Source organism: Lates calcarifer, linkage group LG1 (assembly GCF_001640805.2).
Source record: "Lates calcarifer isolate ASB-BC8 linkage group LG1, TLL_Latcal_v3, whole genome shotgun sequence".
Classification (NCBI taxonomy): Eukaryota; Metazoa; Chordata; class Actinopteri; family Centropomidae; genus Lates; species Lates calcarifer.
In genome coordinates, this window is record NC_066833.1 from 21,904,078 (window position 1) to 21,919,910 (window position 15,833).

A 15,833-nucleotide genomic window follows, 5' to 3' on the forward strand; every position below is an offset into this window, starting at 1 on the left:
CTTTCCTGCCCAGTAAGCTCTCATAAAGAAATCATGTTCCCTTACCGCTCTACGAGGTAGCACTCCAAGTGTAGGACGTAGCCTCGAGCTGAAATGGTCTCTCTGTGTAGCCGTATTATTGCGTAAAAGGCCAAGGTAGGCTTCGACAGTTTTAGAGAGTCTATTTAAAGGCCTTTTAAGAGTTGCACTTTTGTTAACGCCTTGGGCAAAATAGAACAACAGGTCTCCAGAGGGAGAAAAATCCACTGTGAAATTGTACTCTTTGCAGTGTATCTGAAACATTCAACCTGGTGTATATTTCTGAATTAGGCATAGTCAGTAAAATAAACAGTCATCAAGTGCTTGACTTCTGATGAAAGAAGTTTATTGGTCCATTGAATGAAATGAAGATATCACTTTTTTGATGAAACTGCTTTGATGTAGCTCAGTAGTACCCAACCAAGGCTGTTTGACTACAGTGTATTACTCTTTAAGTGTACATGAAATTGAGTTACCAAGTGAGTGGGCAAGTCTAACAGCTAAAAGTAACAGATAAGGTGCTGAAACACGTACTTGGAAGTAGCTAATGAATTGTAGTTAGCCAATAGTGATGGATAAATTCTTAAAATAGTTAGCTAAAAGTACTAGAAAACAGTTATAATAACTAATATTAAAATGTCGAGGTAACAGGTGAGAAAGCTAAAAAAAATGGCTGAATTGTTGTGAACTAAAAGTAACTTTGACAGAGGTTGAAACATCCAGCTTTTGTTAGTATGTAGTTACGTACTTACACTAGATACTTTAATGAGAATGATAGCATCCAGTTCAAATGAACACTTTTGGAACATGATAAGTGGTGTCAGTAAGGGGGTACTTGAGTTAATCTGATAGGGCTTTAGGGGTAGATCTGACAAAAGGAAAAAAAAAAAAAGTTGGGAACCACTGATGTAGATGCCTTCTTAGCTCTTTGTTTAAACTGTAGTCTTTGGGATATGAAGCGCAGTGAGAGCCCAGCAAGTGTTCCATCAGCCAAGGAGAGGCTTTGAAAGATAGCAGCCATAAGACCAGTCATTGTTTTCCTAGGAGGGTCTTACCCAGAAAGGACTGCTGAATGTTGCTGTGATCAGCCCCTGCCAAGCCTGGAGCTTGTCACACATAAGACACACAAATGACCGCCAACCAGGAGCCTATCGCACACTAAACAAAAGGGGCTGCATTCTTTGCGTATTCCCACACGGGGGACACATCCTGCAGCAGGGGGAAGAGTGGGATACTGGGAGTCCGCTGGGGATTGGCCGAGAACGACACTTCCTCTGCCGAAGGCCTTATCAGCTCTGTTTGTGTTTTTTTTTCTCTCTCTCTCTCTCTCTCTTCGTTTTCAGTATCTTCACTCTTCAATCCATCTCTTCCTCCCACTCCGCTTCCCGCTCTTCTCATCCCTCCCATTGGATTTGTGAGGCTTGATCTGAAGTATTGGTATAATATTTACTGTGTTGTTGAGTTTATGGTGCTGCAGCGATGAAGATGTCCGGACAGGTATTTCAGTGAGTGATAGAAGGAAAACACAAAGTGACAAATATCAGTACTTAGACAGAAAAGAACCACCGCTGTTTGCTCTCAGGCAACGTTCTCTAAGATACTTGCCCATGTATGTGTGTGTGTGTCTTAAGGGCATTAGACCACGGTCTCTGCAGACAGGGAAGAGCAAGCTGACAGTGTGAGCTAGTTGCAATGAAGGAGTGAGGGGGTTGAAAAGAGAGTGGAGGAGAAGGAGGAGGAGGGAGGAGGTTAGAGAGGGTCCTCCTGCCTTATATGGGAATTCATACTGCTCCGCTTGTGGCGCAGTCTAAAAGCTGGAGTCGATTCAGTAGAAAACACTGGGCTTCAGCTGTCAGTGCGAAGTATTACAGGTCATGGAACGTCTGTGCAGCAGCTCAACTTTTACTTTGCAGTGTGATTATCTGCAATTCAAATCAATAATGTGGTTTGGAGGCAAAAACAAAAAACATTACACAAGTGCAGAAATACATGAGCGCTGTTAATGGGTTCATTTGGGCAGCACTAGGCTTGTAGTTGTAGACAGAGACTGGGAGTTAGTGAATTTGGAGGATGAAGGTATGGGTGATTGGGGGTGGGGGTGGGGTGGGGGGTGTTTGGAGGTAGTGGGGGAAACAGCTGGAGGGGTGGGAGAGAGACTCAGGTGGGCTCAGCCTAGTCCAGAGAGAGGAGTTGGCTCCCCTGAGGCCAGGAACACACACGCACACACACACAGAAACATTTCACCGTGTCTCACAGTTTAGTTGTGCCTTGATTTCTCTCTTCATCTTTCCCCCCCAACCCTCTACTTTGCAGATAAACCAGCTGCTCCCGCTCTCTTCCTTCTCTAAAGCTGTGAAATTAACTCTTTGCTGTGGCCGCCTCGGATTCCAATCAGCTATCCGCACTGCACAGGCATGCACCAAGACACAGGTGACACACGGTGACAGATTTGCTTCCTACAGAGTACCTTTCTTTCTCTGTACCTGTCATGGATGTAGCTGCCAGAGGGGCTGATGGTACATGGCCAGAGCCAGCAACGACAGAAGGAATAGGAAATAGGGCAATAATGAAGCCACAGAAGAAACACTGAACTAAACACACATACGCACACATACACACATTCCTATTCCCATGACTAGTCCAGTCTGTCCCTTTGGTTCTTTCCATCAAGAGCAGCAAGAACCACGAACACTGCCTGGAGAATCTTGTGATTAATGACACGCTTGTCATGTCGAGACCTTCTTCATCTTTTTCCCTGACGAGAGTCACTCTATGTCTCCTTACCCCCCCCCCCCCCCTCAGCAGTCTGGCAGACATGCTACCCAAAATCCCCCGGGGGCCAGCTGCAGCACATGCTGGGGACTGTTGCCCAGCTTACCTGATCCAATGCTTCATTCATCTGTGGAGCCTCTGGAGGCCTGAAAAACACACACAGTATCCTTAGTCGCATGCACACACGGGGATCACAGATATGTATATGCGTGTACAATCACGTGCACTGCCAGGGACGTGCTGCCCATGCCCGACCCCGTATTCCCTCTTGGCCTCTATTCTCTGTGGCAGTGCTCGCAGACATTTCGGGCAGAGCAGGTGCACACATACACACATGCGCCCATGCATTCGAAAAACAAGGCTAAAAAGAAGTGAGGCTCACACACCTTAAGTAACAAGTCTGAAGATCTTATCAAGGCCATTTTCCACCCGGAGATCCCCCAAAAAATGTGACTGGAGTCCCAGATGATGGGGACGATCAGAGTAGAGACTTTGCGCCTGAGCCCCTTCTAATCGCGTTATCCGCTGGTTCTGCCTGGCCCACATCACCTCAGCAATGATTAACACAAACACAGGCGAGAGAGGAGGAGAAAGAGACAGCGAGAGACACAAAGAGAGTGCTGGCAGGCTAGAAGGAGGGGGTGGTCAGACAGACAAGGAGTGAGTCAGACAGGCAGATATCCTCCTACATGTAGGCCCATCCAATAAAAGTGCAAATAATATGTAAAGATCAAGTCCGGTATAGGTAGTCTCTGAGCTGACTTTATCTGTTTGTGTGTTCAGGGTTAAGCCCTGTAAGACCTGGGTGTATGATATCAGCGATAAGGGACCCTGGGTGTGAGGTGAGGTTGCAGAAGTACCTCTGACTTCATGCGATGTGCGTGCGTCCATTCTTTTCACAAGGCCACTAAGGGCACAAACACACAGACTAGGTGGTGGGCAGAACCTGCATATGTGTGACTCAGCGCACTCTGGACCCATTCTGACATCAGCCACTGGAAACTCAATGAAAGCAAAGTGATTTGTCCAAGCTGCCAGAGGTTTAAGTGTCCACCATCACTTGCTCCTCTCTAAACTACAATCCCCTCTGAGCACCTCCAGGATTTGTTCAAGAAACTCTACAAGCTCGAAGCATAGGATTTGGTGATGCACAATTCTCCTCTCCCTTGTTCATGTGTTTTTTTTTTTGTTGTTTTTTTTCCACCAAGCCACCCAGCTGTTCCTGTGAGCACAGACCAACACACTGGGTTTTATTATGCTGATCTGACATTGCTGAAGTTGGGAAGGGAGACAGCTGTACTTGTGTGGCCCTGGGCACGCCCGTCATTAGTGCCAGCCTCACTCCACTCTTCCTCTCCATCCCTCCCTTGTTCCAGATCTTTCTCGCTCCCTCTCTCCCCTCCTACATTGTTTCCAAAACAACACCGCACCCTTTTATAATATTTGCTGACCTAATTTCTGCCGGTCTTCCCACCTGTCCATCCATCTAAGCAAGACGCTGCACCCTCGCGCGCATCTCCGCCTCCCCCACTATCTGCCACCAAGATGACAAAAATGCAACTGGTATTGTGCTGGTAAAAGGCTGAGTGTTGTGTTCTTGCCACTCAAGATTTTCTTGAATAGATAATTTCCAAATTGGTTCAAGCTGGGCTCACATCTAATGGTCTGTGTGGGCTCTAATGTGAGCGCAGGAGATAATCATACATCCTGCGTTTCTGAGCTCTATTTGTCCATCAATTATATTTCTGTGACTATAACTTCTCACTGCTTTCCCTGCAATTTTTTTCCCCCCTCAGAATCCTTTCACCTGCTCTCCTCACATCGCCTATTTCTACCCATTCTCTTTCACACCTATACCTCTCTATCCATTTCTTGTGATATTATCTGTGATACTTAGAGGTTGATTTCCCACTGTGCGTCATTAACCTTCTCTCTCTCCTCTTGGTTAACCCCAGTGAGTACATTTTGCTGTTTGAGACGGAGGAGACTCGGGGAGCATGCTGAGCTCACTCAAGTGGGATGGAGCTTTCAACAGAGATCATAACTACATCCTTATTAGCCACTGAAGAGATTTTGTAACAGCACTTCTCTCTTTTATCATATACCAATATGTCCTCATGCCTTGCTCTGTGTTACACAACTTCTCTCAAACCTTTATTTTTACGTCTGTGTGCAGAAGAGGTATCAAAGGATAACCGTATGACACCAGTCTCATCACCCTGTACCTGCCATGTGACATAACACCAGTGGCTGACACGAATGCACATGCCATATTGTCACTGTGGCTGCAGTTACATGGTATGACCCAACACAGCGCTTTGTTGTTGATAAGATGCTTCATGCCTCCAGGGAGGGAGAAAGATAATCTTTGTGCATAAAATAAAGAGTCTGACGACTTCCTCTAAAAGTGTGTCTAATCACAATGAGTGAGGTGTAATTAATGTTTCACTGGTGTATGTGCAGTCGAGGACCGTGGGTGAGAGGATGTAGTGTGCGGTCTCTCTAACAAGCTCCCACTCACCCCAGTGGAGGCAGGCAGGGAAGGCTGGAGTGACTGCGAGGCTGTTAGAGCAAGTGGGTTGCGTTGGACGTGTCCGTGTCTGTGTGTATTTGTGTGTGTGTGTGTATGCGAATCTGTGTGAGTGTGTGCTTGACAGTGAGTGTGTGTTAGTGTGTGAAAAGTGTGCATGTGTGTCCTTTTGTGTGTGCTGTACTGGGATGTGGAAATTGAATGGAGCCTTTCAGTTCTACTGCTCGTCTCCCCGGGGGTGAGAGACTGGTTGCCATGGTTATCCTGGAATCCTGCCGCTAATGGGTGGGAGTTTGTGTAGCTCTGGCAACCTGGCCTGTCTAGGGTGGAATACGTGTGTGTGGTGTGTGTGAGTGCGTGTGTGTGTGTGTGTGTACCAGGGGGGTGTGGTAGGGTGGAGGCAGCATTCTAGGACACAGGAGGTCACATATGTGAGAACACAAGCTTCCATTCCTGTATGTTCCTGAATGTACAAACACAGACTCTTGACATACATGTACTTTACACTATACTGTACATACCCTTGTACAAATATATCAGATGAAAGCTCCATGACCACTGACAAATCTCTGTGAAGCTCTAAATCAATAGCACAGTAGTGCTCGATGTCATGGTTTCCAGCTGAATTTACTTTTCCCCCCAGTAGCCGTCCACCATCGCAAAAATCTTTGATTTACTCACCATACGAAGTCAAATTACAAGCATGGTGGATATCATAATCATGGTGTGATGAAATAATCTTCTACTTTTACAGCATTATTGCAAGTGCAAAACATAATGCAGTGAAATAGTTAAGCCCTGCTCTCCCGTCATCCCCATCACCATCCTTTTACCCTCAGGCTAGTGGGACTCTTAACTGGGCACAGAGACCCCACTGAACAGGAACACAGTGGATAGTGGATAATGAAAACCTCCACACAGAATAGATTAGTGTTGGGAAAGAGATACATTGTCACTGAGTGTTTCCCTTGCTGCACAATTTCAGATATGATTATAAATGCCTGTCCACAAAAGAGTTCCACCTCACAAATATGTGTGTGCATCCAACAGCACATGCTAATTGGGTTGTATTATTCAAATTACATAATGAATTTGACACAGAGCACTTTATGGATAGCAGTGAGGTAGGGCATGTAATAATGTGCAGAGAATGTACGCCCATGATATGCAATGTGACCAGATAATCCCGGTTTTCCTATTCCCAGTGTTCTGGTAGAGGGGATCAGTCCCTGCTAGTCACACAGATGTCTTGGCTCCTGTTCCTCTTGGAAGACTGGTCCATACGCTGCATGAACCCCTGTGGATTTAAAGGAACTTGGCTTAGGAATTTACTCTCCATCATTCCAGTCATTATGTATAGCCAGCTCACAGTAACCTGGAAACATTAGGAAAAATGTTTCTTTTGTACTGGATCCAACACGTATAAAAATAGAAAATAAAAGCAAAAGTAATATTATGATCACGCGTGATGCTTTTAGTGTGTGCTCTGGAGGATAGACCAGGGGCCCAGCAATGAAATTGTCTGTCAGGAAACTTGCTGTTGACAAATTCAATGTTTTTTTATTCTTTTTTTTTTTTTTTTTTTTTTTTGTATTTAGCTCCTTTTAGAGCACAGCCTGTGAAAAGCGCACGGCTTTCCTCGAAACGCAGTGAGCATAGGCTGAAGAATGTGGGCTGGACTTGTGGTTAAACCTAGCTAGTCATGGGGGGTAGAGGGACTGTGTGGATCCGCCCCTTGCTCCTCAGCCAAGATTAAGGCCAAACAGTTATATAATTCAATAAACATTTCCAACTCTGTAGCTGAAGTCCAGCCACAGGCCGTCTAACACTCAGACAACCACATGATCAGCATTTTTTGTTGTATTACTACCAACTAATTATAGAGCTATTGGAAAAGATTAAGCAACTGTTTTGGATGATGGATGCTGATGTATTTTTATATGGGAGCTAAAGAACATAGGGCAGAAGTTATATCCCCTCAGTAACCTAACTAATCTAACTACTTTCAGTCTCCTCTTCTTACTTTTAGATGACCACTGAGCACGCTAACACTGCCTCTGTCTATGTCCTGTTGGGTAAATATCTTATCATCTTATGTAATGCATTCCTTTCCACCGTGCTGCTACACCAGCACGCAAAGTAGCAGTGACAGTAAACTTAACAGATTTGTAGTACTACAGAGTAAACTCACATCCATTTCCTTGCTCTCCCTCACCAAAATCTCAGAAACCTTCTATCCAGGTCACTATGAGAGTCTCCTCTAATCCTTTATTTTGCATGTTCCCTTCTCCCCTCCCCAGCTTTTCTTTTCTTTTTTTTTTCTTTTCTTTTTTTTTTTTTTGAGATTTCCACTCACTAGCCCAGACAGCCTTAGCCTTGACTCGGGGCCACCCCATGCTCTCACTGTCCAACTATTTAACTAACCGCAGTGAAACAGCTTTAATTTCAGCTTACTGCTCAGCCTGGCTGAATGCAGCATCGCTTGGGGGTCTTTCTGGAAAGCCGTGGTATGGGGCCCAACTGGCCAGGCAGGCAGACGAGGGAGAACAACAGTCCTGTGCAGTTAGATCTTAGAGACCCCAGAGACACATACGTCAGTCAGAGCCGCCTCTCCCAGGAGTCGTTCAGTTAGTTATGGCTCTTTTAAATACTTCCCTGCACCTCTGCTCAATACATGGAGGTGAGAGTTATTGGATAGCCAATAGTTCAATAGCTGGATAAAAACCCCATTAAGGATTCAACACGTTTTGAGTAAGTTGACTGTGTTGGTTGCCTTGTTCAGGTATTGCAGCCAAAAATAACTCAGGCAAATAAAACGATAGCCATGGCCATCATTTATGATGACATTTTACTCACCAAATTGCATCGTGTCGACATAGGGAATGTGGTGACACCTCTGAGGTTTCAGAAAACCATACAGCTTTTAAACAAATCCCCAGCTGTATAATCAAAATCACTTACTTGAAGTGAAAATGAAAGTCAATAAACAAAAAATATCTGTCATAATCTTCAACTGCATTGCAAAATGGCACATAGTACACTAGGCTCAAAGATGAACTGAGAAGTATATTTGCAAGATTAGGTAAAAAGTTTAGTTGTTTTCATTTACATTTAGGAAGTGACACAGAAGAATAGTTCAACATTTTCGGAACCATACCTATTCGTTCTCTTGCCCCAAATTAGATGAGAATATTTATATCGCTCTTGTGTCTGCACAATAAATATGTAACAGCCATTTATCTTAGCCTACCATAATGACTGGAAACAAGGGGAAGAGCAAGCTTGGATGTAGGTAACAATATTTGCCTACCAGCACCTTTTTTGTGAGTTTTATCTCATCAGTCAAGTTGTTGAGCGAATGTTACTGTATAACCAATCAGCCTGGTAGCTAAAACTAAAAAAAACATGAAACCCATGTTTCCCTATCCTCTATTTCAAGATGTGGACAAAGTATAAGGTAAAACAAAAAGTGAAGAGCCCATCTTCCAGCAAAGGTGGACGTGTGTGTGTGTGTGTGTGTGTGTATTTTTTGCTGACACAGTAGACTGTGGATTTGTCTGGATGAAGGGGAATACATTTATGGTTTTTGAGAAGTGAGGACCCACACCAGCCACCCTAGGGTCTTGTTATCCTCTCCCATGCCTGTGCTCTTGGGGGCGACTTTAATGAATACTCCTGTTCCAGCCCTCTTCTGGCTCCAGTTAGGCTATATACAGATCTGCCCCACTCCTCCCTGATTGTGCCTGCCTGTATGGCAGAGCAGGGTCCTTCTACAGCGAGAATGAAGAGTAAGATGGAGACAGCAAGAGGGCCTGGTGATCGAACTGAATAATTGATGCGAGGAGTTCACTCGGGAACACCTCAAGAGTTTGTCTGAACACACACTGACCACCATTTGTGCACTGGCTCCTGTACAGATTTGAGGGAGAAAGTGCTAAAATAGTGCATGGGTTAAAACTTACGTGCAGTGGGAATTTGACAGAGTGTAGTGTAGTATTACTTATGCCTTATGTAAACACTGAAACAGAGATTTGCTCATTACAAAATACAAAAGTATTAGCTACTTTATCCTGCCACTCCACTTTATTTCAGAGCGAAATATTGTACTTTCTACTCCACTACATTTATTTGACAGCTGTAGTTACTAGTTACTTTAAAGATGGCGATTTTACAACCTTTTTGGCTTCTTACAAAAAGCAGCATGTAGTCTGGATCACATCTCAGATGTCTGTGAGTTGTTAACAGCTTCACCAAATAGTGATTTTTCCTCCCCAAGCTGCTCACATAGTTTCATTTCAGTAAATGTTGAAATGATTTGAGATTTGAGAAAAAGTCCAGAAGCTCAAAACAGATTTGTCAGATTTTCCTCTACCACTAATCGTCTGAAGAGCCCTCAGATTTATCTGGTGTCCCTGTTTATAAAACTGTATATAAAGAAGTTCAAACTAGCTCTACCTCCAGCAGCTACAACAGTAACGTACTGCTCACACCCTCATGCTTTAGTATCAATAATGTGATGATGTCGTATGTAATGGTATATCAGTCAGAGACCAAGCCAGTACTTTTACTTTAATACTTTAACAACATTTTGCTGCTAATACTTAGATACTTTTACTTAAGGATGATTTTTCATACAGTATTGCTATATTGGTAGTTTTACATAAATAAAGGATCTGAATACTTCTACCACGACTGAGCATGGTAAGGAGTGAAATCATTTTTCTCTGTCTGGACTGATAAGAGATAGCAAGTGTCTCAAATGTGCACAACCAATAGGGCCAAGCAACAAGTGCTGGGGCACCTCCCATTACCTCACGGGTAATGGGAGTTGACAGGGTAAAACAGCCAAGAAACATGAGGCAGTAAAATGAAGTGAAGAAATGTTACAACACAATAGTTAGAAAAAAGTCAAAAGCCATCGCACAAATGTTCTCAATAAAAGTTCTGAACACTGTAGCTGAACTGAGTCGAGGAAACACGTTTCATTTCTGAAGTCAAGGAGGAGGTGAGGCAACAGCTGCTGGCAAAAGTGATGTTATAGAGTCCTTTTTGGTCAGTTTCTTCAATATTTTGGGAGATTAAAAAAGACCTGGCCACACTGATAGCCAATCTCAAAGGAAGTGAGAATGTGTCACCAAGCAGAAAACATGTGGGTCTCTACCTATATAGCTTTAGGTATTACTGATGTAGTGCTGCAGTAAAGAGTACAAGATCAACAATAGAGTACAACTCCTGTTGTATGGCTGTTTTAGTCTTACAAGTTCAACTTTTTTTCTTGAATTTTTAGGGCAAGGGTAACAGCATAGTGTGTATGCATGTACTGTATGTGTGTGTGTGTGTGTGTGTGTGTGTGTGTCTTTGAATGTGGAGGAAGGCTCAGAAAACTAACACTTCTGGAATGCCCCCTGCGGAGTGAGGACTTTAGGGTTGGATGTGTGTTTATGGGAGCGTTTTGGCAGGAAGAGGCAGGGACCCAGTCCAGAATAACGGAACAACAGTGGAATGTGGTACAGCGGGGAATATCCTGAGTCAAACACAAGGCAGCTCTGGGGTCTGAGGAGGAGCACTTTGTGGCAAGACTTTTATAAACTGCATTTTTATATTAAGATAGATGACACCCCAATGCACCACTCTCTTGTGCGGCTGACAACGAAACATGGATGCCTGCAATCGGTTTTCATTTGACTCTTTTCATTTCACACCACAACTAAATTAGAAGACCATGTCCCATGGAATATCTTTCAAACCTGTGACTCATTCACTGAAAATCTCTATCCAAATGTGAGAGCCTCAACTGTGGCGGTGTTGAAGTCACAGTGAATATGAAGTGTTCGTATTTCTCTCCAGGCTGTGCATTAGGCCGGATGCCACGCACCTTCGCCCACATGCCTCCCACGACCCAGCGCCCGTATATAGAGGGCAGAATCTGAGCCCAAGCTGCAAGCAGGCAGATAAAGACAATCTCATTGATGTAGGAGCAGCTCACTGGTAAAAAGAGACATCTCTGACACAACCCTGCCTGCGTTACCCTTGCTACAGAATCAGATTAACTACCGCAAAAATATTGTGCTAAGGCTTGAAGGCGTAGCGTCAGCTTTTACATACATATCGAGCAGTTATGGTGTATCTCTATATGTGAATATATGTCTGTTCATGGCCGTAAACCTGGTGGTTGTAGGGAAATATGTTTAACCGAAACACTGACAAGCAGCTCAATCCATCAATTCCTTCAGGAACCATGTCTATGCTTGTAATGACATAAATATGCACTGTGGAGCCTGTGAATGTCATGTTCCACCCACAATGCAGTGTAGAAACTGCGCATCTTAAGACTTTATGGTATGTCTTTTCTTAAGTGAAAACATAACCATTTACAAAAGAGACTTAAAATGAAAAACAAACATCTCTTTTGAGAATTCAAGCTGTATTTTACCAGGTTAGCTCAGTCACGTTTTTTTAAATATCATTTGTAATCCACGCAATGAACCTACAACTTCACAGTACCACCCACATCACACCAAAGGACATTTGACAAACACTACCAACATTCCTGTGCTGCATCTTTTATACCAAATTTGCTCTCAGAAGTATTCCACCTGCTTTGTCTGCTTTTTATCGTTATGAACAAGATTTTCGTGGTGTGATGAGCAACGCTTGAGTATGAGAAAGGGCTGGGCGGCTTGTCTCGTTCAGCCTTCCTTTTTTCCAGCTCGTATGCTTTTTCTCTTATACTCTTTTCCTCCCCATCTCACTCCCAGTCTGTTTCCTCTCACTCTCTTTGTCGTCACTGTTTTCTCTTGCTCTGTGTCTGCCAGACCTCTACTTTACACTCCCCCTCCTCCCTCGCCTCCTCCCTGAAACCAACTCCTTGGCAACCAGTTGCTCTCCCAGAAAGGTAGACAGCCTCTCTGTGGTGCCGCAGCAACCCAATGCAACATCAGACAGAGAGGCATGCTACATTATTAACCAGAAAAAGCCAAGAGGGGCTGTTGAGGACCAGATCGAGGAGAGTGAGACGGAGAGAATGAGAGTGAGAAAGAGAGAGGAGAGGGAGGGGGGTGGTGTGGAGGGGGTCAGCCTGAGCTGCTGGTTGTTGCAGTGTAAACTTCAGAGGGGAACCAGAACTTCCAGTTTTAAATGAATATGCATGACTAGACATGCATGACCATACACATAAGCAGAGTAACACATATCTAGTGTGAGCAGAGTGAGCATGTGTGTGTGAGAGAGAGGAGAGAGAGAGAGAGAGAGAGAGAGACAGAGAGAGAGAGAGATTTTGAAGCGGTTACATTCAGCCAAATCCACAGGGGGATCAATAAGGAACATCTGGGTCTGGGGTGGACAGGGTGGCTTTTGTTTGCAGGCAGTACATTTGGCCTGACACCTCACCCAGATTCTCTCTGGGTTTCTACACAGGGGGAGGGATGGAGGGAGGGTGGTGAGGAGAAATTGCTGGGGGTGCGATTGGAGAGGGAAAGGTGTTTGCTTTTCTGCAGGCAAAATCTGTCTGTTCCAAGGCCAAGGATATATTACCCAGAGTACTCATACCACTGTATTTGTGAGAAAACTGACTCTATTTTTAGATTTTTTAAAAAAAAATAACCTGCTTTATTTTCATATAGAAATGTTTTGCTACTTTCTGTCTTCAATGAATATAAATGAAATAAGGATTCAGCTTCTAAACAACAGTGTGTATTTGGGCTTGGTGATATGTCAGCTGTTGTCCATCATACTGGACTGTATAATGAGGATACATATCACAACCTAGCAGGTATTTTTAGGTATGTATTCTAGGATAAATTGTGCATAGTTTCTCTATATTTCCTGTTTGGACAAATCGTGTCTTGACAAAGAGAGACAAGAGAGAGTCTACTGCCATGCTAGCACTGCTGTGGAGCTGTAATTAGGCACAGTGGTTCTTTGAGCTAAATGCTAACATAGCCTACTTGCAACAATGTTAACATGCTGAACCTTTACCATGTTCACCATCTCAGTTTAGCATGTTACTGTGCTAACATATGCCAGTTAGCGTTAAACACAATGTATATTTTAGTCTGATGTAATGTCATTTTGTATGTAGCCTATTTAGTCATAAACTGTCTTATTGAACAAATTGAAATGTTGATCATAGTTTTTACAGTTCATCTTGTGGGGAACACAAATGTGTGAACCAAGCTCGACAGCAGATTATCCAATTGCTGTCAGGAGATTTCACTCAAAACCAAAAATTGCCAACCAGTGGTAGCACCAGAGGCCGGTGGCCTGAGTCAGTTGGCTTCCTCCTCTGAGGACCATGAATATCTGTGCAAAATGTCATTGTGATCCATCCAGTAATTACTGAGATAAAAATGAGCATGGATCAAAGTGGTGAGCTGACAGACATAGGCATCCCGTGAGCCACACTGCTTGCGTGACTAAAAAAAGAACATGATAAGACTTCAATAAGAGACAGTTCATGAAAAATATTTGTCATATTACTAAACCCCTTGTAGGGCAACCTTTCTTACTTATTAAAATAATTATATATTTAAAAATAATGGGTAGCAGGAGTGAACAATGATGCAGACTATGGTAGGATAGACCAGGGATGGATTAACCCACTAGGGTACCCCAGGGCAAAATTGAGCTGTGTGCTCTCATTGGCCTCCATGTTCCCCACACTCTCTGGCTATTTCATATGCATCTTGTTGCCTTTAAGCACCCGTTAGATACGATGCACATGGCAGACGACACATTGGCAGATTCACTATTATTTTGCTCAGAGCCCCTGAAACCTACCAGTACTCCTGTTCTGGAACACTTCCTCACCCAAGCCTGCCTTATGCCTTAACCAAACTTCCCACAGAGGAACAAATAAGGAAGTGTCCATGGCATGTAGCTTACACTATGTTTTATTAAGAATCTCAGAACTGAATGCATTGCAATTGTAGATGCAAAGAAATAACTGTTGTGCTGCTCTACAGCTGCCAGTGATTATACAAAATGATGATGATCCATGAGTGTTCAGAATCTCAGTGATTTTGGACACAGCTATGTCAGTTACTTTATATATACTGTATATATGTTGTATACTGTCAGTTAAAGTCGCCCTCAATTGCTAAATGTTTCAAAAATCAATTTGCAGATTTGAAATCAATTTGAAAATATTGCAACATAATTATCGGACAGGGAACTTGGGAAATGGGGCTCTGACGGTCTGCAGCGCCATGGCAGTTGCCTGCTTTATCTGGTTTATAATCCAGGATTGGAACAGACAACAAGAATTCTGCTCACAGATATTCAACATCAATAAGAAAACCAAGAGTAAAGACAGTACAGTGAGTAATCAGTAAGACAGACTGTCAAAGTATTAAAAACTAATCTGTAGTTATAGAACAGATCTATTAACTTGATGAAATAATTTAGATGCTTCACTGTCAGCTACAAATTAAATCACAACCCATGTTAAAGTACATCGTTCAGTAAAGGTTTGAATATGATTTAAAGAAATGTCAGAAAAAATTCTCCACTTTATTAGCCAGAAGATTCATACAGTATCCTTGACTGTTCTGAACTACAGAGCTCCGCCGAGTCACAGCGACAAAAGAGAAACATCATCTATTCTTCATCAGGTAGTTGAGTCTCCGGCACCCCACCCCGCTTCACATTCCTGTAGGTTAATGCACTCTCCTCAGTCTGCTCTGCACTTTAAACAGAGGGGAAACACACAAATGTTGAAATGGAGAGACAGACACGGAGAGAGCACAAATAATGGCTGGGGAGGACTGGGGGGGGGGGGGGGGCTGAGAGGCTGAAGTGGAGAGAGAGGGGAAAACTAAAAACGAGAGAGAGGGAGTTGGAGGGTGGATGACTCGGGGAGAGAGAGAGGGAGGGTTGGGTGGAGGGGGGGGGAGCAAGAGGAGAGGTAATGAGGCCAGTGACTGGCTTTACACCTCGTCTCTGTGGAAACTAATTGGGAGAGAGCTGGAGGGCACTAATTTGAGCACTCTGCTGGGTAAATGTAGTGCAACGAACTATGAAGGGTAAATCAATGTACTACCTCTCCCCACACCTCGCTTTTTCTCTTTCTCTAGCTCACAACACCCCACCCCCCATTATTGTTTCCTAATAAAAATTCCATTGACTTCAACTATGCTTGTGGGCATAAAGGTATTGACCTGGGTAGATGTCATGCGTGCTGATGAGGCACAGCTCACCATACAGGAGTTCAGCTAGTTAGCCAGAAACAACAACAACAACAACAACAACAAAAAAAAAACATACTGAATCATCAGAACTTGAGATAGCAACTCAGTCAAATTGGTTCCACGAGGTGTCGGCATGTGGCATTTTTCCCACTTTGCTCTGCTTTACTGTACATGCTGCAAGTTTATAGTACTGTGCGATCAGCTGGTGCACTTCTTGTAAGTCTGGAGATACATTTTCTTCCCACAGCGGCTGGCTGTCAGACGGATGTAATGATCGAAACACAGCAATGCTTACTTGGAGAGTATTACGTACAGCGTGTGTGTTC

At 43.7% G+C, this 15,833-nt stretch overlaps 1 long non-coding RNA gene across 1 annotated transcript; it reads right to left on the minus strand.

Annotated features, from left to right (window-relative positions):
* Positions 1–347: 347 nt before the first annotated feature.
* On the minus strand, positions 348–5,163 carry LOC108901261 (uncharacterized). Its single transcript, XR_001963872.2, has 3 exons — positions 3,177–5,163; positions 2,897–2,936; positions 348–1,489 (listed from the first exon to the last, which is right to left on the minus strand). It is a non-coding gene; the product is annotated as an uncharacterized LOC108901261 (long non-coding RNA).
* Between the last annotated feature and the right edge of the window lie 10,670 nt (positions 5,164–15,833).